A 25,568-nucleotide genomic window follows, 5' to 3' on the forward strand; every position below is an offset into this window, starting at 1 on the left:
CCCCCCCAAAACCCCCCCCCCCCAAAAAATAGTGTTAAAAATCTCCCAACACGCTCCCACATGCTCAGTCTGCCTTACACGCGTGCACACTGCCCTACTCACGCTTCATGGCGCACACACATGCGCATGCACGCCCAGCAAGAAACTTTGGTGTAAGTAACAGTGTACACCTTCCATTTCTTGACTTTCCATGACTTATCTAGTCGCACATCTCTTTCCATGATCTGTGTCTGTCATCTGTCATGTTACACTTACCTCCAATTAACAGCATTTCTTTCTACCATTCCCCCCTGTGATGTCACTTATCTCCTACTCTATTCCTCCCCCTTATGTTTCTCTTACACTACTCAGACTGTGCTCATTTGCTATGTGACTGTGGGATTCAGTATCCTAATCCTCATTTACATGAGATTGCCTACAAATGTTTAGTTACATGTCTTAGACTCAGCTTCCCCCCTTAGCAACCACTGCACGGTGGCCATGTTGTTTTTGGTCTGCTGGTCCCTGCATTGTCATTCCATGTATTGCATGAAACCCACATTTGTGGGTTTATAACATTCTTTTTTATGGTTTTGTACAGCGCAGCCCGTTTGCATGGGGCTGCTCTGGGTTTAAACATCGGCGATCGCCAGAAAAAAAAAAATATATATTTTTAATATTTTGGCACCGGGTTATCTTGCCAATGGCCACATATTTGGCCATTGGCATGCTGCCTGAGTCATATGGACCCTTTTTTTGGAGCTGACATGGCTCCGTTGTGGAATTTGCAGAAACGTACTCAGTTGTCAACTGAGTACATTTCTGCAACTAAAACGTCTCTTACACGGACTGGGAACTGCTTTGTGGATCGCTAATATACCTCATTTGCATACCTTTCAGCTGCAAGTGAGGTATTTAGCATGTCCACGCCCAGTCCGTGTAAGAGACGTTTTAGCTGGTCTCTTACACGGAGTTTAGGGCTGTTCCTGGATCGCGGGGCTTGCATGGAGTGTTGCACGTCTCTTACACTCCGTGCAAGCCTTCGTGAATCCTGCCCATTATGTTGTAAAATAAAACTATAATAATTATGAAACATGCTTCAGTTAATTATGACACTGATAAGTGTTTTATTTTGTGCCCACTCCAATTGAAGTTTATATGATATGATGTGGCCACTTTTTTAAATATTGTTAAATCAGTGCTAAGACTGATTTATCCATGGCATGATGTTCTTTAGCCTAATGTAGCTTTGAATAGCATGAGTCAGTGAGCTCCTGTCCAGTCATTGCAAAGAGGCAACCTTCTGTGATGCCATCATGTAAACTGACTCAGTCTTCATTTAGATAAGGAGATATGGGAGAGCTTTTATCCCACTGTGAAAAGGTGCTCCTTTGGAAGTCCCACTGTAATTAAGGAATAGATGGCTGGCAGTTCATGACTTGTGCCTTGGAAGGCATCCCTGTCCAAACTCCAATATGAGTCAATTCATAGCTTGATGAATAGTATGCTGCTATGGAAATATGCTCAGACCAGTGATAATGCTGTGATGTGACTGTTACATTCTGTGTACTTATTTATATTTGCAGGCCTCATTACAAAGGCACTAGTACTTTTATCCTGATTCTCAAGGTAAAGAAAAGGAAATGTTTGTTATTACTTTGCTGGTGAATGTGGTTTGTATCAGGCATCAGATCATTCTAAATTATTTGTATAACTAATTGGTACGCAGTGCTTTGTATTGTAAGTGCATGGCTATTAACACTGCATGATCCCAAGTGAAATAATTCATTATATAGTCCATTAGCAACAGGGGCTGGCCCACCACTTAACCCTTAGTCTTTAGTTTTAAAGGTGAAAGGGTGAGATTAGGATGGTCATCAGCATCTCCTTTCTTTCAGAATTATTGAAGACAATGTGGCTTTAATATGAAATGCATAATGTAATGCAGACTCTCCAGACTGTTAAAAGCCAAAAGTTAGTGATATAACAGACCCCACCCCCACCCCCGCAAAAAAAAAGTTCTACTAAAACAGGACAATTTGTTGTATTAGCTGTCTTAGTAAGTTGCTGCTTTGGTATAATGTATATTGTCATAGATTCATCTATATGGCTGAAAACTAAATATGTGTGTGTGTGTGTGTGTGTGTGTGTGAGAGAGAGAGAGAGAGAGAGAGAGAGAGAGAGAGAGAGACAGAGAAGATGGGATAAGCAGTAAGAAATATAGCTTGTTGAAGACTCTGCTTTCTTTGGCCTGTGTAAACCTGCACTTTGAACTGTTTATTTTTTCCTCGCAAAATGTTTGGTAATTGAAATGAGTTCCTACAGTAAAGAGTTTGAGGTTGGACATAATATTTAAATTATTTTTAAGTAATTCATTGTCCTAGGTAACTTCGGCATTTTAATTGTTGGATTTTGCACATAAAGTGAGGTTTATGGTAATATTAAGATACTGCCTCAAAGATCTCCTTCTTCTTGCCCAAAGAATAAACTTTCTTTTACTTTATATCATTTATAAAAGTTTTGACATCCACTTCATTGGTAATTGCCAGCTGTGTCAAGTGGCATATATTTTCCTGGTATTCTTAAATACAATGTATATAAAACAAGTAGCATTTGCCCATTATAGGCACTTAGCACATTTCTGTGTTTCTCCCAGCCTATCACTGACACCCCCTTGTATCGATTCCCTGTTTTCTGGAGACTCAGATGGACATTTAGAGACAGAATCTCTTGACCAGCTTCTTACAGGAATATATGCATGAGAACGGGTTAGCTCATGGCAGTGTGATAGCATAGTAGTTATGCTGTCTGCCTTACTGCTTCAGGGTCTGAGGTTCAGTCCTGACTTCTTTTCACTATCTATGTGAAATATGCATAGTCTCCCTTAGTCTTCTATGCTTACGCCACTTTTATTCCCTGCTATTATTTTACCCTTGCTCGTGTGGTCTGGGTCATGGCCAAAAAGGGTCACTGATGACCAGTTCACTGGTTAACAAATGAACATATTACATTAGTAAGCATTGTAATCTATTGCTGAAATAACCTTCAAAATGTTGAACTAAGTTGTTCTACGCATGTTTCTGAATGAGGACCTTTATGGATAAATGTGAAATGAGAAGTTTATTAACTACATAAGCACAGTAGAGTAATAATGGAGGCTGAAATGTTTGTGTAAGCAGCAGTTCAATTGGTACCATGAAACAGGACTGTTGTATGCCTTTCAAGTATCCCTGATTTCACTTAATGTCCCTATTTTTTCTTTATATTTTTCCCTCTCCTTTGTAAAAATTTTTGATTTTCTGATAAATCACAAAGTATTATAGTTACTCAATAATGCTAGACATTAGAGTTTCTACATTTTTTAAAAATATTTCAATTGAATTTTGTAAGCCACAACATATGCAAACATAATAACATAAATGAACTTATCCAACTATTTAGAAAAGTGTCTGCATTGTTCAGTATCACATACAATTATAATTTTCGAGTTTCATGCATCTTGTTTGTCAGAAAATACATGTCAGTGCAAAACCTGGTGCTCAATTAACTTTTTAAATGAATCAGCAATATTAAAAATTTGCCCCTGATCTTGGGCTTTGTTTTTTTCTTTCTCCAGAATTCTTGAGCAAAGAAAATGAGAGGTATTTAGCAGGAAACAACGGAAATAAAGCCATTTATGAAATGTCAAACGAAGGGTCAGGGAAGAAGCTATGATGAAGTGTGTTAGTTGATAAGAGGAAGAAAGGGCATCATTAACTATTGAAATCAGATTTTATTTTAATTTTCACTACACATTGGTGGGTGATTGAGTGGGAAAGTACATTTTGAAGCTATGATGGGAAAGAGAAGGAAAAATAGAAAAAAATAATGACTAAAGAAATAGAAAAAAATGTAAGCAAAGAAAAAAAAACAGAAACACATTTCTTGTATGGTCCAGAGGAGACATGTACTAAATGTGACAGAAGGGGAGACAAGCTCCAAAGAAACACAGGGAAAGAGAAACAGAGAGGGAGTAAGAAAGAAGAAAAATGTTTTATTTAACTGTTTCTTAATCCTGATTATGACCAGACAGAGAGAGAGAGAGAGAGAGAGAGAGAGAGGCAAATGGCAGGACAGAACTGAGGAAGGAAGATATTTCTGTCATTCATAGAACAGAAGCATAAATGAAGAATGCAGCCAAACTAATAGGGTAGATGAAGCAACATCAGTTTTAGTTGTGGAGATGAAGTATTAACAATTGGCATTTGGATTTTGCAAACTTACAATGTAATGGCTCTCAATTCTTTGCTCTCTTTTCTGTCATCACTTATATCCTATGAACTGTGTTTTTCTGTCAGTATCTTTTAAGCAAAATATTGAGGACTTTATGAAGAATTGCAAAAACAAAATGGATATCCACAAATTTTACCACGAGGAAATAGTTCATAGAGCATTTACATTCTTTAATTACATAAACTCACATAATAGATTCTTATGATGACATGAAAAAAGTAGGACAGATCAGGGATTTCCCTCTCATTTAGTACAATTCTACTGCTATCATCTGAATTTTGCACTTTAGTGTACACCTCAACCTCCATATTATTTGCTACATATAATTGTGAGGTCTACATAATGGAATAAAAAATAAAAAATAAAATAGTCTATGATGGCACTGGCTTAATTATTTATTGTAGAGATGAAGTTTTACCAACATACATGAATGTTTCTAAGATTGCTTGCAGAAACAAAGAAAACGCAATGCAGGCTTCACTTACCCTTACCCCAACACCCACACTGCACTGTCAGAAATTATATCTTCAGTGCATCTTACTGCATGTACACACTGCGAGGATGACAAGTACACACACAGTAAAGTGCAATTTCCATTAACAGCACACATAGACCACAGTCAGTGAATCACTGTCACTGTCACAGTCAGTCAATCACTAATATGAGACACTGACACAGTACAGTTTGAATAATCAAGTAGAAGAAGAAAACAATGAATTAGTAAATAAACAAATGGAAAAGGAAATCTGACTTTAGAAGTACTTTTGCTTGTTACACAATCAGCTAACAATATTTAGTATTTTTGATGCATTAATAAAATGTATCTGTTTTTATGTACAAAAATATTTTGGGATTATACTATTATCATATAAAAAGGACTTATTTTTAAACTGTTATATTTTAAAGTATATAAAAGTCTATAGTAGGAATGGTGTCACCGTTCCTGTAGTTTGCTTATACTAGCAGGAAGCTTAACAAAACGCTTTGAAGTTACTGGTTTTAGAGCTGTGGATATGTGATTTTTTTATCTGTTTATTTCTGCATTTATTCCTTTTGGGTAAACACCTACACAGCTGCACGTGAGCACGACCACGTGCGAGCGCACATGCTGGCACACACACACACACACACACACACACACACACACACACACACACACGCACACACACGCACACACACACACACACACACACACACACACACACACACACACACACACACACACACACACACTTACACACACACACACACGCAGACAATTGCAAGCAATAACAAGACATAATTGTTGAACAACAATAGTGCTGACCAGGTTTATTTCCCCAAACTGCCAAACAATAAAATGTCTTGTTTACATAGTCTAATTTGAATATGCAACACATCTTTTAAGTTCAGCTGCAGCTTGCAATCTTAATTTGTTTTATTAATAATTATCGATTTTATTGTTATATAGCAATACAAAAAGTTCTTAATCCATGCAATGTTAGGACAGGATGTGTAGATAGTGTGAAGATTGGTGAAGGCTGCCAGCCTAGCCAGATAGAATTTTGGAAATAATTCTGTCATCTGTAAATATTAATGTAAACCACAGGCTTGTTGTCTTAAATGGTAAAAATGGTGTTACATGTGGAACTGGAAAATAATGTAACAACAGTGCACTCTACTGACCAAGTAAAGCATGTTGTGACACTTTGATGTAAACACGGCTCCGGCCAGTTTAGAGGAAGGAATTCTTGCTATTGTTTTAAGGCCAGAGTTAATGGCTAGAATTTGTATGCAAAAATGTCATTTATTGCTCTGGTTTCTGCCCAGAGGTGAAGAATGTAAATGTAGTTTCTGTTAGCCTGGGAACCCAGTGAAGTGTGAAGAATGATGTAATGTGAACCAGGAATGTGATTTTAAAAACAGAGAGAATCAGAGAGCATTAAGCATTTTTGTCTTGATCATCCAGCTCATCAGCACTGCCTTTGCTCTATATGTAAGTTTATCCTAGACTTGTGTTTTCTCTTAGAAATAGCTAGAAACTAGAAACTTTAGACTAACTCCTGGATTTACGAAGTCCTTTACTGCATGCATGATTAGTCTAAGAGCTATTTTCGGCAATATGGAAGACATGCAATCCAGGAACGAGCTCCAGGGACGTGCACGTGAGCTCTTAAGACTAATCCTGCACGGACCGAGCTCCTGTATGCAAATTACCTTCATTTGCATATGAAAACCACACAAATTAGGGTAATTTGTGATCCAGGAAGCCGGCAACTGTCTATGCAGGACGAGTGCAGTCTGCAGAAATGTACTCAGGTAACCTAGTACATTTCTGCAAACTACAAAAGGAGCTATGACAGCTCCAAATAAAGGTTGAATATCATTGATGAAACATGCCAATGGCCAAGTAGAAGGCCATTGGCATTGCAAAATGTGTAAAAAAAAACTGAAAACTGGATCCCTGAAGGTGCACAATGAAGCTCGCAGACAGGCGGGTTAACGTACTTTAATATGAATAAAATCTATCAACAGGAAACCATTAACGCTCAAAACAATTATGTTGTCATTTAAAAACTTCATCAGATGTGGGCTGATGTCTCTAAAGTGCTCATTTATAGTAACTTGAATTAAAAGGATACAATCACAATTGGATCGCAATTAAAGTACGTTAACCTGCCTGTCTACGAGCTTCATTGTGCACCTCCAGGGATCCAGTTTTCAGTTTATTAGTCATATTTTGGGACCTTTAGGCACTTTTTCTTGGATTTATTGGTTGTGTTGTGCTATGGAAGGTGATACGAGCATGGATAGCAAAGGGATGAACAATCGTGACACAATTGGTCAAACGAGAAATTGATTGGCCAATTATCACAGTTAATGGACTTACTAACACCTCCTATCCTATCCTTGGTCGATTTGGTGTCTAAAGTACATGATGGGAGGAAACAGGAAGAAGAGTAGTAAGATGCTGAGAAAATGGTGTACATGATGGAATAGTAGATATAAATAGTAGAAATAATGTTCATAATGATTCAGAGTTTCAGCAAACACCAGCAGCCCTTAGACATTCAAAAGGAAATGGGCAAGCAAACACGAGTACCAACTCTACTATCCGACTGGGGCAGGAATCTCGTACCTTTAGAGACAACAGTGACTGCAACAATTTTAACCATAAGGAATGGCTTCAGGTTAGTTTTTCTACTGACTTTAAAGAGAAAAATACTAAGCCTAAGCCAACAATGGAATCACATAAAAATTAGTTAGAAAAATTTGAAAAATTATTATATAAATATAAAAGTTTGGATGTAGAAAACAGTTTTCTTAAGGAATGTATCTCTGAAAACATTGCCCCTAAAGTGCAACGGATATGCAAATATCCTAACAATGTAGTCGCAGGGAATGTTTGTCACAAAGAACTAATTGTAATTTTTAACAGATATGGGCTTGAAGTGTTAAAAAGTATGGTTGATGAAAACAAAAGAGTTAAATGTGATTTAATGAAAGAAATAGATGTTTTAAATGACTGCATTAAAAATGACCTTATGTTTGGAATATCAGAGGAAAAGGGAAAATATTTTAAAATCAAAACTGCAATAGAAGAACAATGTCATGAATTAATCAGAAGGAAGGTCAAAAAACTTGAAAGGTATTTAATGGAGTATAAGAATAATTCTAGCTACCCTAAGCCCAAGACTAGGTTTAGATTCTGGGAAAGGGAACACAAAGGTTCAAGGGACGAGGACGTTTATAATGAACATTCAAGGGAAGGAGAGTATGATACTGATTTGGATGATTTTAACGAATACCCCCCGTTGCAGAGATCAGAGAGACTCCGCAACAAAAATGAATTTCAACAGAATCAGCAATTTTCAAATTTTCGGGGAGGAGCAAGAAGGGGGAAGGGGAGGTACTGGGAGTTGTGAGTACCACCCGCCCCAACGGGGAAAAAGAAGACATTATTCAGGACTCTACCAACCCTTTTAGGTTTACCAAAGGGGATTTTAATATATACAATTTTACCTCTATAGAACTGTACAATGAACATTTTAGTTTATTATCCAGCGGTACAAGGTTTATACCCTTTATAAAAGGGGACCTCACAAGGACCTTATTAGATGTTAAAACTTTTTTAAGAAAAATCAGCATCCAAATTTTCTTTAGTCAAGAAACCACTACTATGTCAACTGACTTGGTAAGGAAGAGTATATTCAATTCCCCCCTATACCCACAGATAAAAAATTTTGAGTGTCTGGTTGAAAATGAAATTAGAAATAATTTTGATAAAGTAAGGTATAAAAGAAATTTAGATACAAGAGAAAATACTGTTTTAAATGAATTAAGAAAAGATACAAACATAAGAGTTATGAAACCAGACAAAGGGGGAGGAATAGTTTTAATGGACGCCCTTATGTATGAAGGTAAGATGAATGAGATTTTAAGGTACTCCAATAGATATACTGGTACTTCTAGAAATGAAATCAATATAGCCTATCAAATAATTGATATGGTTTTGGAAGATCTTTTGCTAGAAGGGTTAATAGATATCCAAATGTTTAGGTACTTAAAGGTGGAGAAACCAAGAATACCAATCATATTTGGGATACCCAAAATACATAAACATGGGATGGATCTACCTTTAAGGCCTATTGTTTCAGCAGAAGGTTCTAAAACTTTACCTCTGGCTAAATATATAGATCTGAAGTTAAAAAAAACTATGGTTAAAACAAAACAATATCCTTAAAGATTCTTGGGATTTTCTTAGGTGTGCCAAACAAGAATTGTATAAAGAGGATATGTGCTTCCTCACTATTGATATAATTGACCTTTTTTCTAGTATTCCCCATAAGGAAGGTTTGGGGTTGTTGGAAGAAATAGTATTTGAGGACGGGAGTTTAACACATAATGAATGCACAGTGATCTTACAATTAGTAAATTTAGTCCTAAAGTACAACTTTCTTTACTTTAAAGGGGAATATTTTCATCAAATAAAGGGCGTAGCCATGGGTGCAGCCTGTGCACCAACATACGCAAATTTGGTCCTAGCAAAATGGGAGGAAAAGTTGGTGCAAAATTCAATATACAACCAAAAATGGATGTTATATAAAAGATGTTTGGATGATATTTGCATTTTTTTGGAATGTGCCCAAAAAAGAAATTCCAGATTTTATCTACTTCTTAAATAATAGTACAAACTTCTTGAAATTTACATACAATGTAGACCAGGAAAAATTTAATAACTTGGACATAGAGATTTATAAGAAAGATAGTAAATTTAACTCTAGGGTATATAGGAAGAGTACCTATTCAAATTCTTATCTACATTTTAACAGTGCCCATCCTGTTCAGCAAAAAAGAAATCTGGTAAGGGGTCATTGTATAAGGTCCTCTAGAATGACATTGAATATGGATGACTATATCGAGGAAATGAACGTTTTGAATCAAATGTTTAAAAAAAGAGACTATCCAAATTCATTAATTGAGCAAGTAGAGAAAGAAGTTTTGGAAGGAAGTATAGGGAAATTTCAACCCATTTTACAGTGTAGTGAAGGAAGCACTGGACAGAATAAAGCAGTGGAAAATTTTAATAGGGCTTTCGTATTAGAATTTAATGCAAGTTCGACTTTGGTTAAGGATATTATAGACAAGGAAATAGATTTATTACTATTACAGATCTAGATAAAATAGCAAAAGAAAAATTGAAAGTAGTATATACAAATTCCTGTAGTTTAAAGAATTTATTAGAAAATAATCATAGGGCTGGTTCTGGAAGTAATACAAAAAGAAAAAATGGAATTTTTAAATGTGGGCATTGCTCACAGTGTCCCTATATTGCTAATAAAAAGACAACATTTCTTGAAAGTAGGAATACTGTAATAGAAGGGAAAGAATATAATAACTGTAATGACAAGGGCATAGTGTATTTGGCAAAATGTGAGTTTTGCCAAGCATTCTACGTAGGAAAGACTGAGCATAAATTAAAATGAAGAATTTATGAACACATTTATGAAGTACAAAATAAAAAAGAAACTAATGCCCTATATAAATACAAGCAGGATTGCATTAATGCACATTTCTATTTTTGTGCTAGAGAAGGTGAAAAGTGATGAAAGTGGTGGCTTATGGGAGGAAAGAATCGAATATAGGGAGCTTTGGTGGCAAGTAACCTTGCAGGCTAACAAATGGCCAGGGCTGAACGATTGCATTTCCATTGCCCCCCCTTCTCAAACTCAGAGCTGCAAAACTATAGGGACCACACAAATAATAGTATAAAAAATGTTTATTATTCCCCCTTGTCTATATAAGGTCTTTTTTATAATAATAGTTTTAAATATTTATTTTTTAATATAAGTGATTCATTAACACAGTTAATTCATTAAAACTTTTAAATGTGATTGTGTGAAATAATATTATTCACTGGTTTGATGTAGTTCATAAAATGATCACAAGATGGTGATATAATCTATAATATTAAAAGTTTTATTTTTTTTGAAGGAACTTAAAATGTAATAAGCATTAAAATGTTTTTAAAATATTATAAGTATTTATTGATTTAAATTTTACTGCATACTTATTTATTCAATGGGATATATACTGCGGTGGTGGTGCTGTGGTAGCGTTGTCGCCTCACAGTTAGACGTTGCCGTTCGATTTTCAGTTAGAGCGTCTTCTGTGTGGCGACATGCGTGAATGGACATTCCTTCGTTGAAGGTTGTGTGTTAGGCCCAGCAAGCCAGCACGTAAAAATCTACTGCCAATCATTAGTGGACCGGAGTTCCGCTGTGGCGACCCCTAACCGGGAAAAGCCAAAAGACACAAACAAACTTTTTTATTCAATGGTGATTTTAAAAGTTTTTCAAAAAAGTGTATTTGTTAAATGTGTTAAGTAGGTATTCAGTTTTTAACTTCTTTTTTAACATTTTATGTTAATTAATTATGTTAATTGAGATGGTTGTGATTGTATCCTTTTAATTCAAGATACTATAAATGAGCACTTTAGAGACATCAGCCCACATCTGATGAAGTTTTTAAACAAAAACGTAATTGTTTTGAGTGTTAATGGTTTCCTGTTGATGGATTTTATTCATATTAAAGTACGTTTTGTTGGATTTAAAAAAAACAACTTTTATTTTTTTCCGCCGATCTTGCCTGTTTAAGCATAGGGCAGTGGCGCGCAAATGGGATCGGGGGGAAAATAATAAAATAAACCTAAAATAAGCATTCTAACTAAAATCAGTATTCTGCCATGCAAGTCAATAGCAGGCAGAAGACAACTTGGCCAGTGAGTAATTGTTGCTAAGGGGGAAGGCTCAGTGTGGGACATGTACCTATGCATTAGCAGGCAATCCTATGCAAATGAGGGGAAGGATAGTGAATCCCAATTTTCCCCAGGGTGTGAGGCAGGTCCCAAGAGTGTAAGAGTATAAATAGCTGGGTGTAAGACTAGGATATAGGTGACATCATGGGGGGGATGTCAGGCATACTGTAAGTGGATTGGAGCCCTGTGACATGGGATTGGTCCTAGTTTAGCACAGCTAAGCTAGGGGTGTGTCTAAACCTGCCTAGCACACTTTACAAAGTGTAAGCAGATGTGCACGCTGCGCACAGGGTTTTACAGGAAGAAAAAGGAAGTTAAACCAGGAAATAGCAGCTCTGTGCACAATTGAGCACTCTGCGCAGCGCACACAGGCTTAAACAGGGAGGCAAAGGAAGGGAAAACAACAGTTGGAATGTAATCAAGAGAACTAGCTTAGCTGGCAGGTGAAATGTATCAGAATCAGCCAATTACACAGGCAGCAGACCATCCCAGCTCAGCACACCACTATAAACTAAGCAAACACCTTCCCCTCTGTTTTTTCCCATACTCTACACCACTGGTGTATACAAGCGGGGAAATTTTAGTAAACAAATCTACAATATGAGAAGGGTTGCAGTAGGCAATATAGAGCAACATGTGCAAGAGACTGAGGGTGCTAAGGATGTGAATGCTGCTGAACAACCCACAGTGAGGGGATGGAGAAGAGTGTACAGACCCAGGGTAACCTACCAGGGGCTACATGAGCTGGAGATAGTGGAGCGCTATAGGGTGGACAGAGACCTCCTACAGCAAATTGTTGAGCTGTGCCAGCCACACCTGACACACCAAACTGACCAAGGAGAACCCATCCAAGTGGACACAAAGGTATGTGTAGGCTTAGATATACTAGCCACAGGTACTTCCCAAAGCACAACTGGGGATATCATGGGGATCTCACAGGCATCAGCATCCTGAGTATTCCACTGTTCCTGGATGCCATGTCGGCACATGCCAGTGAGCAAGTATATTTCCTCAACACCCGTGAGGTGTTGACCAGCAATATGCATCTCTTCCACCAAATAGCAGAATACCCTGGGGTAGTGGGTGCTATAGACTACACGCACATACACATCAAAGCACCACCTGGTGAGCAGAGTAGGGCCTACATCAACTGCAGGGGCATCCCCTCCATCAACTGCCAGGTCATTTGTGATGCCCAGGGCATTATAATGAATGTGTGTGCTGGTTGCCCTGGAAGCTATGATGATTCCCACATATGGCATCTGACACAGCTGTTCCAGAGATTTGCCAATGGGGACATCCCCTAAGGTCACCTAGTGGGGGATGCTGGGTACACACTGGAGCCGTGGCTGATGACACCTGTCAGAAATGCACACACACCTGAACAACAATGCCATAATGAGGCATACGCACAGGCCAGACATATAGTAGAGCATGTGTTTGGGATGCTCAGGTCACGGTTCTGGTGTCTGGACACATCCGATGGAGCCTTGCAGTACTCACCAGCTACATGTACCCAAATTGTCCTTGTATATGCCATGCTACACAATATGATCCTGTGGAAACAGCTGCAACAGGAACAGAATGGGGCAGGGCCACACATCCCCCCACCATTGCCAAGGCCTGCACAGGCACAGAGTGACACAGAGGAGGAACATCCTGAGCCTGTCCCAGTAGGCAGAAGGAGGCGTGCCCAGTATGCCCTGGCCTTGGCAAAGAGGCAATGCATAGCACATGCACTGACACAGTAGGGACCCAGGGAATGACACTTCTCTCTGACTTGCACATACAGTAAAAGGGATGCCAAATATGACACTACCTGTGCTAGCCATGTATAGGGAGTGTAATATGTGCATCCGACATAGGCAGCCCTCTAGCACCATCTGCAAGTCTGGCACACACGTAAGGTAAGTCAGTCACTCTACCAATTGCCAAATGGAGTAGAATGTGTTGTTACCTGTAGCTATGGTATGGATGTGAGCATGCAAGGGAATTTGGTGGCTGAATGCTATGGTAGCAGACAGTAGACATCCATAGTGGTGCCATGACATCTGTAACACATACTGGAGTCACCATAGTAGCCAGTACTACACAGGGTGGCAAAACCCACTGCAGGAAATGTGCTGTGTGAGATGTGTGTCCATATGACCCACACATGCCAGTCAAGACGGCTCACATACCCAACAACAGTGTCAGCCAGCAGGACAGGTGTAGACAAACCCAAACAGAGCCTGTACCATGGCCCCAGAATGATGTCTATGCTTAACCCCCCCCCCCCAGGCCTGCACAGACTGACCACAGCAGGGCAGGCAGTGGGATGTTAGTTCTGAAGGGTAGGAAGTCAGACAGTAATATGTAGGGCAACCAAAGCCACAATCTGTAGTACACTTGTATGCCTCTAATCAACATGATAGTTAGCAATACAGAATGAAATGGAGTACCTGACATACCAGTACGGCCATAGCGAATGTGTACATTTTTCACGTGTGCCTCCCACATCCAACATATCAATGTAAACACAGTCAGATATGCTCCCCAATCCTGTGTAGAAATGTAGAAATGTAGAAATAGTCAGGTGTGCCCCCCATCCTACATAGAAATGTAATAATAGTCATGTGTACCCCCACTCCTGTGCAAAAATGTAGAAATAGTCAGGTGTGCCCCCCATCCTACTTAGTAATGTAATAACAGTCAGGTGTTCCCCCCCATGCCTGTGTAGAAATGTAGCAACAGTCAAGTGTGCCCTCCCTGCTGTGCAGAAATGTAGTAACAGTCAAAGCCAAATGATCGATGGATACCCTGCAGAGACAGCATGCTACCTGTTGGTGTACAACACAATAGTCAGCATTACGGCACAAACTACCTAGACATGATCCACAAATTCAATACAGACGGCCATACTGGTTATGCGCACACACTTAGAGAAATGAAGGCAATGTCAGTCTACAACATACTGAAAGGTCATACTGGGCATGCCCACACACTTGGAGAAATGAAAGCAAAGTCAGTCTACAACATACTGAAATGTCATACTGGGCATGCTCACACACTTAAACACATGAAGGCCATGACTACAAACACCAGTGGACCAGACATATCTGGCAGTTGCAGTTGTTACTGCAGACACTTGTCATTATGCACCACTCATGCCTTGAACACACAGTGGATAGGGATACAGACATATATGTCAGGACAACACACTAAAATAAGCCAAAGGTAGATGTACATAGATGTGTGGAAGAGGGTCACTGTGACAAGGAGCCATCCAGGCCTTTCCCACCCAGCACACAGCCAAAGGGCCCCAAACACCATGAGGTGCAGATGTCACTCACTGCAGATACTAGCCACCAGTATGTGTCAGAATTACAGGCTATGTGGTGCACGTGCCAGCTGTGCAACATGACTGTACAAGGAAGTAGTCATCTAGTAGCTGTATACACGTACCTGTGACATATGACCCCATGTGTGCCCGCATGTGGCATGTCAACCCCTAGATGAATGGGTTATGGCACAAGCACACAGCCCTCCCCATAGCCGTACTATGACAAGCCTGCTGAGGTCATCCAATGTGAAATACACCTTTGGGAGAGCTGTGGTTCAGTAATCTCTGTGGCACATCCCACAACTGCGTATTGCTGTAGTGTGATAAACTCATTAGGTAGGAGTTCTAATCTCAGACTTGGCAACTGTGTGCATGTCTGCCTGTCTATGACTGTGTAGAGAGCCATGCTTTCTAGGGTACTCACACTCCTTACAATTGATATACTCAACTTTAGCAAGGCTGCTGATGTCACCCACATAGAAATACACCTCTGGGAAAGTTGTAGCCCAGTAATCTCTGTAGCACATCCTGTAACTGCATACTGCTGTACTGTGATAAAGTAGGTAGGTAGTTGTTCTAACCCCTGACCTGGCAACTGTGTGTGTGTGTCTGTCTGATTCTGACTGAATAAAGAACAATGCTTTTTAGAGTACTCACACTCCATACAATTCATATACTCAATTTTGGCAAGGCTGCTCATGTCACTCACCTAGAAATACACCTCTGGGAAGATTATAGCCCAGTAATCTGCGTAGTGCGCCCTGTAACTGCATACTGCTGTAGTGTGATAAAGTAGTTAGATATGTCCTCTAACCCCAGACTTAGCAACTGTGTGTGTGTCTGACTGAGTAGAGAGTGATGCTTTTTAGGCTACTCACACTCCGTACAATTCATATACTCAACCTTGGCAAGGCTGCTGATGTCACTCACCTAGAAATACACCTCTGGGAAGGGTGCAGCCCAGTAATCTCCATAGTGTGTCCTGTAACTGCGTACTGCTGCAGTGTTATAAAGTAGTTAGGTAGATGTTCCAACCCCAGACTTGACAACTGTGTGTGTGTGTGTGTGTATCTATATCTCTGTCTCTCTCTGACTGAGTAGAGAGCAATGCTGTTTAGTGTACTCACACTCCTTAGAATTCATATACTCAACTTGGGCAAGGCTGCTGATGTCACCACCTAGAAATACACCTCTGGGAAGGTTGTAGCTCAGTAATCTCTGTAGCGCATCCTGCTGTAGTGTGAATTAGAACTGTGGTAGGGTTCCATCTCCACCCATGGCAGTTCTGGATGTTTTGTGTGTGTTTCAATGACTGTGTATGTAGCAATGCATTATAGGCTGTTCACTCACAGAACATTTCAAATGCCCTACTTTGGTAACCCTGCTGATGTCATTCATTGTGAAATACAACATTGAGGAAAAAGTTCTTTGTTAATCCTTGTGGTACAACCTATAACTACTCCATGCTGTAGTGTAATATAGACCACGGTCAGGGGTTCTATTCCCCACACATGTCAGTTGTGGATGTTTTGCTTGTGTCTCACTGTCTGTGTAGGGAGCAATGCATTTTAGGCTTGTCACTAACAGTATAGTTGAAATGACCTAGTTTGGTAATCCTGCTGATGTCATTCATTGTAAAATACACCTTTGGGGAAGGATTTCTCTAGTAATCCCTGTGGTGCATCCTATAACAGCTCCATGCTGTAGTAGGATATAGACCTTGGTCAGGGGTTCTATTTCCACACATGTCAGTTGTGGATGTTTTGTGTGTGTCTCACTGTCTGTGTAGGGAACAATGCATTTTGGGCTAGTCACTCACAATACAGTTGAATTGCCCTAGTTTGGTAATCCTGCTGATGTCATTCATTGTGAAATACACCTTTGGGGAGTAAGTACTCCAATAATGTCCATGGCGCATACTATAACTGTATAGTGTAATAAACTCTTTAGGTAGGGGTTCTACTCCCAGACATGATAGCTGTGTGTGCATTTGTAACTTGTATCCTGTGTAGAGGTGGATGTGAGTGTGTGACACCTGTGGGCAATGTGGAGACGGTTTTGCTTATTTCTTATATGGTGGCCCTACTATATATCACAATGTCAACCATACAGGGATAACAGATGTAAAATAGCTGAGTGGCTGGGGTGCAAAGCCATACCCATACATGTGACATCAAGGCCAGGCAATCACAGTTACCAACCCCACTATTACTCATAGCACACACTCAACCCATGTTTCACACGCACACACATGCCTAGGCAACAGCCAATATGTGGGTAGTACACTGCATATTGGCCACTGATAGTAACTATGGAGTGATAGCAGTGGTCTACAGAGGGCATGTCACCCTGCCCATCTGTCCAATATGCAGGTACATGCAGACAGTGCACCTCCACCATGTTCCCCAATGGACACCTGCACCACCTGTGGTGCCTTCACATGTGACTCACAACTAACATGCCATGCCTGACAACATGCCCTGTATGGACAGATGACACTGACATCAGGGAATGCTGTTAGCATGCTATCAATGTAGGTTCAGGGTAAACCTGCTGCCCATTACCAGTTACTGTCACAGGTGGGCAAGACTGGCACATGTGGTGATAGTTTGTGTTCACAACATGGACCAGACACCCAGGTATAGTTCCACATGTCACTGTCAATGCATGTGGGAAGTGTGCACATCGTAGACACCATCCATGTCATGGACTACAGAACACATACATGGCAAGTGATGCACAGCATTGGCCACACACAATAGTCACCCAGGTGACTGGATGGGGGATACAATACCCACCTGTGTGGGCAAATGCAAAAACTACAGGCCTGATCCACAATGTAGACCATTGTCATGTGGCCTGATGCCAAGGTATACCCATCGCCTACCCTTGTGTAGCCTGCTGGCACAGTTGACCACCACACACCCGTGCAGACATGCACCCATACATGTCAGAACTGGCACCCTGTGTGTTCGTATGTGTGTTGTATGGTATGTACGTCCACATCCACATTCATTACAACCCACAGGGCATACTGAAGCATGCTGTCTGATGTCTGACACCTTCTCATAATCTTTGCCCATACAACATCCGTATGACCAATGTGGTGCATGTGATACCTGCACATTGATATGTTGTGGCAATCCCACTACTGATGAGTTGTACTGCTGGCCCTGCCAAGTATGTCAATGTGTATGTGTCCCTGTGAGAGTGTGCCTGTGTTCACACTGGCACCTGTTCATGCAGACAGGCATGTGTACGTCACCTACCATATATCTACCATATCCATGTTGCAGATGTCACTCACCAGCACATATATCTTCTGAGTACTCCACAGCAGGTAACCCATGTGATGCATCCAATAACTGCATCGAGCTGTGATAGCACTACATAGTTATCGAGGGTTTGATACCTTGTGCTGGTAGGTGTGTGACACAAACATGCTTCAGATTTACTCTGGCACCCCTCCCTGACATGTATTTGCCTCCGTCTGCCTCCCCCACTCCCTGTCTGGTGGATGCAGCAGCATGTGTATTTTAAGTGATGCTCATGATCAGCTGATGTTCTCTGCATGAATTGCAGCCATCCCCTAGCTGATTGCATGTGGAACAGCTGTGGTAACATTCCCATAGCCTATTGCATGGAAACACACTCCAATACCCAGGAACATCATGGGTTGGTGGTGGTCCTTTTCAGTCACTGTGAACAGGAACTAGATCTGTTGTTTGGCAAACAGCATCTCAGATGGATTGGGGATTTACCTCTAACAACATACACTGTGGATAGACGGCAACAAACTGGAGGGGGATGTGCCTGACCTGACTACAGACTGTAAGTGCTGCTATACTGCATTTGGAGTAATGTTGGTTTAACAGTGTTTGGCTGAATATGCCTGTCATACATGTCGCAATACCTGCCATGTCAGTTGTATGTATATGAGGAATCTGCATCTGCAGGGTCATCTGCAGACTGGGCAGTGCTGTGCCTTTGGTTTCATGTGTTAGCCACGGTGCACCTATCTGTGGAACTCAGAAGGCAGTGTGAGGATTGCAGTCTGTAGATGGTGCAGGACATGACAGTTACTGACTTCATATCCCTCATAGGACATATGTTGCAACAAGCCTCTTTACAATGGTAAATTTATGAGGTTATCACAGCAACATGTCTATACTGGCCCTGTGTATGTGCTGTCAGCCACACCTCTGTCAACCTTTGTACATATGTCGTGCAAGAAGTGGTGCATATGTGCTGTACACCATAAATAGTGTCATCATATCTGATAACAAGCCAGTGAGATATCAGATTGCTACACATGTCATGTACAGTAGGGGTGATATTCCTTGACATAACCTGGACATTCTGTGGATATTTGTACAGTACTGAGGTCTGTGTAGTGATGGTGAATGTCGGCAGTGTGTGTATTGTTAATATGTACTTTAGCCTCTGTACAAACTGTGGTAGATGTCATTGTTCTAGCTCCCATTCTATCTGATGTTACATGCTGTCCTACTGTATGATACTGTTTTAGCATACATGTTTGTAGGGCCATACACACACATGTCCCATACCACAGACAGCCATCAGACCAAACTGTGTAGCAGCCCAGTATATGTAGGGTCATTCTGTGAGTGGCACATACAAGGATGGTGTAGAACAAATAGTCCATATACTGTAATATTATGCTAGCTTACCATATGTGGGTGTGGCTGTGTTCTCATTGGTTATGGTTATGCACTTTCACACAGGTGTATCTTACCCTGTGCTGTGACATGGCTGTTGAGCCTGCTATATATGCAGGTATATGTGCATTCCCCCATACGAGATGTAGGCCAGTGTTGAGCCAGTCTGCCTGTAGCCTGCACAGTGCATTTTTACATGCCTAGCAGCTTAGTGTACTTACATGTCATGTGCAGATACTTGACAGATGTACCGCTGCCGGGCCTCCCTTAAAAGTTATGTATGTCAGACAGAGCAGTGGGATGTTGAACAGATGTATGTCAATATCTAGTGGGTAGTATGTGTCCATGGCACCCCTGAACCAGCAGTCATTATGTGTCAGGCCAGACAGAAGTGTGTGAATCCAAAACCTATGGTGGCCAATGTATACCAGTCATTATGTGTTATACCCATCTACATGGTTGTCTACATCCATATTGTCAGGACTGGTGCACATGTTGTGCACTAAGGGATTATGTGTATACCTCTGGACTGTACAGGGTGTGTCCAAAGTTCCACATACACTGGCCAATATCTCTGCTGCACTCCACAGGAGCATTACATGCTAGTGGCAGTACTTTACAATTATTTCCTTAGGATGTCTGTCAGTAGCCAATGGCACACATGCTATAAGCAGATGTGACCTTCCACACACACCATGTCTGTGAAGACAATCCCAATGACACTAGAAATAGTCTAGTAATATACCTGCTATACATACCTGACATCCCCTTGCACTACGACTTTGGGACTATAGGGGCTGGGGTAGGGCTACACTCCATGTCCAGGACATATGGTGGAAATATATGTACATATACTTATCCAGATGGCCATATATATGAGATTACACATATGTACTACTTCCAGTTACCACTGTCATGGCAACCACCCACTATATATCCCTACAGCATGTGGGTGTGGTCCCTTTACATTTCCTGTGTGATGGACATGCTTCCTGTGTGTGGGCATCAGTGTTACAGACATCAGGTAGCAATGCCTCTTACAGGAGAACCTGCACACTCAGGGCATCCATATATTTGTAGGAAGATCAGGAACTACAGACAGACTGTGAGTAGCATTATGTTATGCTTTGTACAGTACCGGTGTTACAGGGTGTGTGTGTGTGTGTGTGTACATACTAGTTTACTTTGGAATGCAGTCTGTCTGCATAGCTCACTACTGTGGGCCTATCCCCTTGCTGGACAGAGGTATGCCTATCATGTGTTGTCCGTCCACACCACAGGTCCTGTGTCAGATATTACACTGGCAGTGTGCATGTTGCAGGTTATCAGTACATGGCTACATCTATTTCCATTTCTAACATGACTTCCTTGACTAAGGGTATGTTGCAGACTATCCTGTAACACCAGTAACTTGCTTAGTGTATGGCAACACTGTCCCACATATGTGCCTGTGTTCCAGCCTCTGTTCTCCATCTACATACCAAGCTTTGCACATATGTCATGCTGTTGGGGGTTGCTCTGTAGTGGGCTGTGAGTATATCATACTGCCATTGCTGCCATTAGTCCACTGCTGTTGTATCCCCTAAACATACAGTGGGGCTGGGGCCAGATATGTGTCGGCGTCACCTACACAATACATGTGTGGCTTTATGCACTCCAGCGGCCAGTGTATGTAACAGTGGTATATGGCCCTGTATTATTGAGTCTAGGTGGGGAGCACGATAAATGACGTAGGCTGTCACAAAATGTGGGGGTTTCAGGGGGTGAGCTGCTGCAAGGTATCTGGATGTACAGTACCATATACCTCACCTATATTTACATTATTTACATGAACTGGGGTACTGCAAGCCTACTTCCTCCTGCCATACAGACTGTTCTGTTTGTCGGTGTGCTCATGATGCTGTCAGTTATGCCTTGTTATGTAACAGTGACAAGTCATGTGATCACATAACGTCTTAACCACCTACTGAGTTTGTACAGAGTGTAGATAGAGGCTGCTGAACTACACACCTGCAGTCCATACTCTTGATTGTTTGCTATCCTGTGGTCCAGTCTGTGTTCACTATTGCACAATTTGAAGAACTTGGCCTGGACAGCAACAGTTGTGAACCTTTCCAGACTACTGTATTAGTGTAACTGTTCACAGTTGCAGTACTCTGTTTATATGGTTGTCAGTGTCTGAACAGCTATATGACATGGCATATAGAACTATAATAGCACACAATGAAAGGTTTCCCATTTCTGCAAACCTGTGTGTGGTGTATTTCCTATGAACTCTCTATGGGTATATGTTGTAGGCAACGGATGACATTTGTATGGGTGGCCCATGCAGTGTCCAGTTGTTCAGGTGTTAACTGTAGGCATAATGGCTGTTCCATATTGTGTGCACCTTCTACATATGCATCTTACTGTACATATATCTGCATGTGCATGTGTAGTCACATGTATATATATATATATATATATATATATATATATATGTGTGTGTATATCTGTATCTGCATGTCTGTGTCTGTGTATCTGCATCCAGGGGATGTTGATGGCTTCCACATATTACATTTCCTATGGGTGGCAGACTGTGCTTGGTAGTGTATTGCAGGACGCACGTGTTTGGCTGTGGGTGGGGATGCCTATTCATATGAGACGGACAGTGTGTGAGGCCTCTCAACCCCATTAATGGTGCACGTGGACATATGTGTATTTGTTAATCTGCCATTGCTATCTACAGATGTATAGCCATATATACCTATATAGCTATATATATATCTGCTAACATATATATATATATATATATATATATATATATATATATATAAATATAACTATGTCCGCATATACCTTCATAGATATATATCTGCGTACACATATCTAATGTGCTGTGTATATGTAGACATATAGGTGTAGACACATATATGTGTCACTTTAGGCATGTGCATGTATATATGTTGATATATATGTATATAGTGTTAGAAAAAAAAAAAAAATATATATATACATATATAGATATGTTGTATCTGTTTTGATATTAATATAGTTACACACACAGACATCTAGATGTTTGTATACATTCTTTGTACTGTTGCATGACAGGACTGGATGATATGTTTCTGAAAACATGACCTTTCTTTGTATCTGTCATGGCTTAGTGATAAATCACCATGTGTAGGGTCCTTGATATGAGCCTTGCAAGAGCTGTTTGTTTTGTTGCTGGGCAGAACACAGCCTGTTGGATACAGAGCGATTAAGGCACTTTAAAGCAGTTGTAAGCAGGTTTGTGTGGAGCTAAGCACTGCCTACACCGATTAAGCAATTTAGGAGCTGAGTGTAAGACACTGTAACCAGAGGTTAGTAGTGCTTAGCTTCGTGCAAACCCACGCAAACCCGCTTACAACTGCTTTAAAGTGCCTTAATCATTCTGTATCCAACGGGCCATGTTCCGCCAAGCAACAAAAAACAACAGCTTTTGCAAGGCTCAAACCCAGGACCCTGAAGACCATAGACAAAGTGAATTACCACCAAGCCATGATGGATACACAAAAATTGGATGATGTCTGAAACATATTATCCAGCACAATCATTAAACAGTACAGGAAATGTACTTTAACATTTAGATGTGTGTGTGTGTGTGTGTGTGTGTGTGTGTGTGTGTGTGTGTGTGTGTGTGTGTGTGTGTGTGTGTGTGTGTCTCTGTATGTATATATATATATATATATATATATATATAAAACTAAACATACACACACACACACATATATATATATATATATATATATATATATATATATATATATATATATATTTATAGATATAGATATATATAATATATACATATATCTCTACATATATATGGCAAATTATATATATATATATATATATATATATATATATATATATATATATATATATATATATATACAGAATTAAATATGTAAAATCCCTATATATATATATGTGTGTGTGTGTGTGTGTGTGTGTGTGTGTGTGTGCATATATCTATATATACATATATATATATATATATATATATATATATATATATATATATATATATGGATCTACTATTCACTGAAAGCACATTTCACTGAAAATCAAATTAGAGTGCACATTTCACAGAAAGCTCATTTCACCGAAAACACAATTCACTGAAACACATTTCACCGAAAGTTGTAGATGGCCTTTACTCCACTGTAGTGCAACCATGGAGTTGGTGTATATAGTAAGGGGGGTGTGGGGGGCACCACCCCTACAAGGGGGGTGTGGAGGGCTTAGCCCCTATACATATTTTATGTATATATTATTGTCAGAGAACAGTACTATATTGCAATTACATGTATCCATGTATATAATTCAAAATATTTAAAATGCCCCCCCACACCCCTCTTACTATATATACCAACTCCAGGGTCACACTACAGTGGGGAAAAGGCCATCTACAACTTTCAGTGAAATGTGTTTCAGTGAATTGTGTTTTCAGTGAAATGTGCTTTCGGTGAAAAGTGCACAGTGAAATGTGTTTCAGTGAAATGTGCTTTCGGTGAATAGTAGTGGATCCATATATATATATATATACACGCATACATACATACATATAGCTGTCTATCTGTCTACATGTACCGCTATATGTCTGTCCATATGGCCATGCATGTTCGGCTCATATTTTGGGCCTGTACCTCATTCTCTTGGCAATTGACATGGATGATCGCAGCAATGACGTCTATAAATAGTGCCGATACTTTTGTGTTTCAGACTTCATGTCCTCCTACATATGTGTTCTAATACATATAACTGTGTGCAACATTTTAAGTGTATTACAGCAGAATTTGACATATATCCCTATGTGTGCCCACATGTTTGCATACTCTGTCCAGATTTCTTGCAGTAACATCTTGTGTGGTTTGATATTACTACATTTCCTGTACTGTTGACTGATTGTGCTGGGTGATATGTTTGTGAAAACATCAGGGTTATGTATATCTGCCATGGTTTAGTGAAAAATCACTTTGTGTATAGTGTGCAGAGTCCTGGGTTCGAGCCTTGCAGAGTTTTTTCTTTTTTTGCTGGGCAGAACATCAGCAGTTGGATACTGAGTGATTAAGGCACTTTAAAGCAATTGTAAGCATATTTGCGCGAGTTTGCGTGGAGGCAAGCACTGTTAACTTCCAGTTACAGTGTCTTACACTCAGTTGGAGTCTACATTGCTTAACCTGTGTAGGCATAGCTTACCCCTGCGCTAACAGGCACAAACCCACTTACTGCTGCTTTAAAGTGCTTACTCCCGTGCTAATTTTTTTTAAAAGAAAAGATAGGGAAGTGGTGAAAAAAGGGGCACAAAGAGGGAAAGACAGTGGGAAAATAGATAGGCATATGCAGGAAGGGTGTAGGAAAGGTCCATAGCTGCACATTTCTTCTACAGCAACAGTTATGCATATACACTGAATTTGGAGGTAGATTTGGACCCTCAAACCCCTGGGAGAGGGGTGAGGACAGCATAAATTCATTGTGATGCCAATTAGACCAGATTACATGTGTCCAGTGGACACATGTGCGAAATAGACAGCTATCTATGGGGCGAGATTTTTTTCTGGGAACTGATTGCCCTTTTTTTTTCAGGTGAGAGTGAGATGTTGGGGAGGGGTAGTAGGTATATTTTGGGAGGTAGGTTTGGTAGGATAACAGACAAAACAAACAAAATGTATACAGGGACAGTATATGACACATGTGGGGGGTAAACACCTTGATGGGGAGGGGTGTTGAGATATTGGAAACCCAAAAGCCCCCTAGTGGTAACAGTGGAACCGAGGTCCCCACCCATGGGCAGTCACCACTGCACCTTCACAACCCCGAAGGTGGCTGTGCTGGGGGCTGAGCCGCAGAGCCAGCCTGACACCCTAATTGCGACACGCGGCCCTCAAGCTAGTGTAGAAGATCTGCAAACTGCTTGATCGCTGTATGCACCATGACCCCAACCCAGCGACAGGTGACAGGTGCCTGTCCCACCCACTCCCGGGGTGGCGAGCCC

Source organism: Protopterus annectens, chromosome 5.part0, assembly GCF_019279795.1.
Source record: "Protopterus annectens isolate FY-2018-M chromosome 5.part0, PAN1.0, whole genome shotgun sequence".
NCBI lineage: Eukaryota > Metazoa > Chordata > Ceratodontiformes > Protopteridae > Protopterus > Protopterus annectens.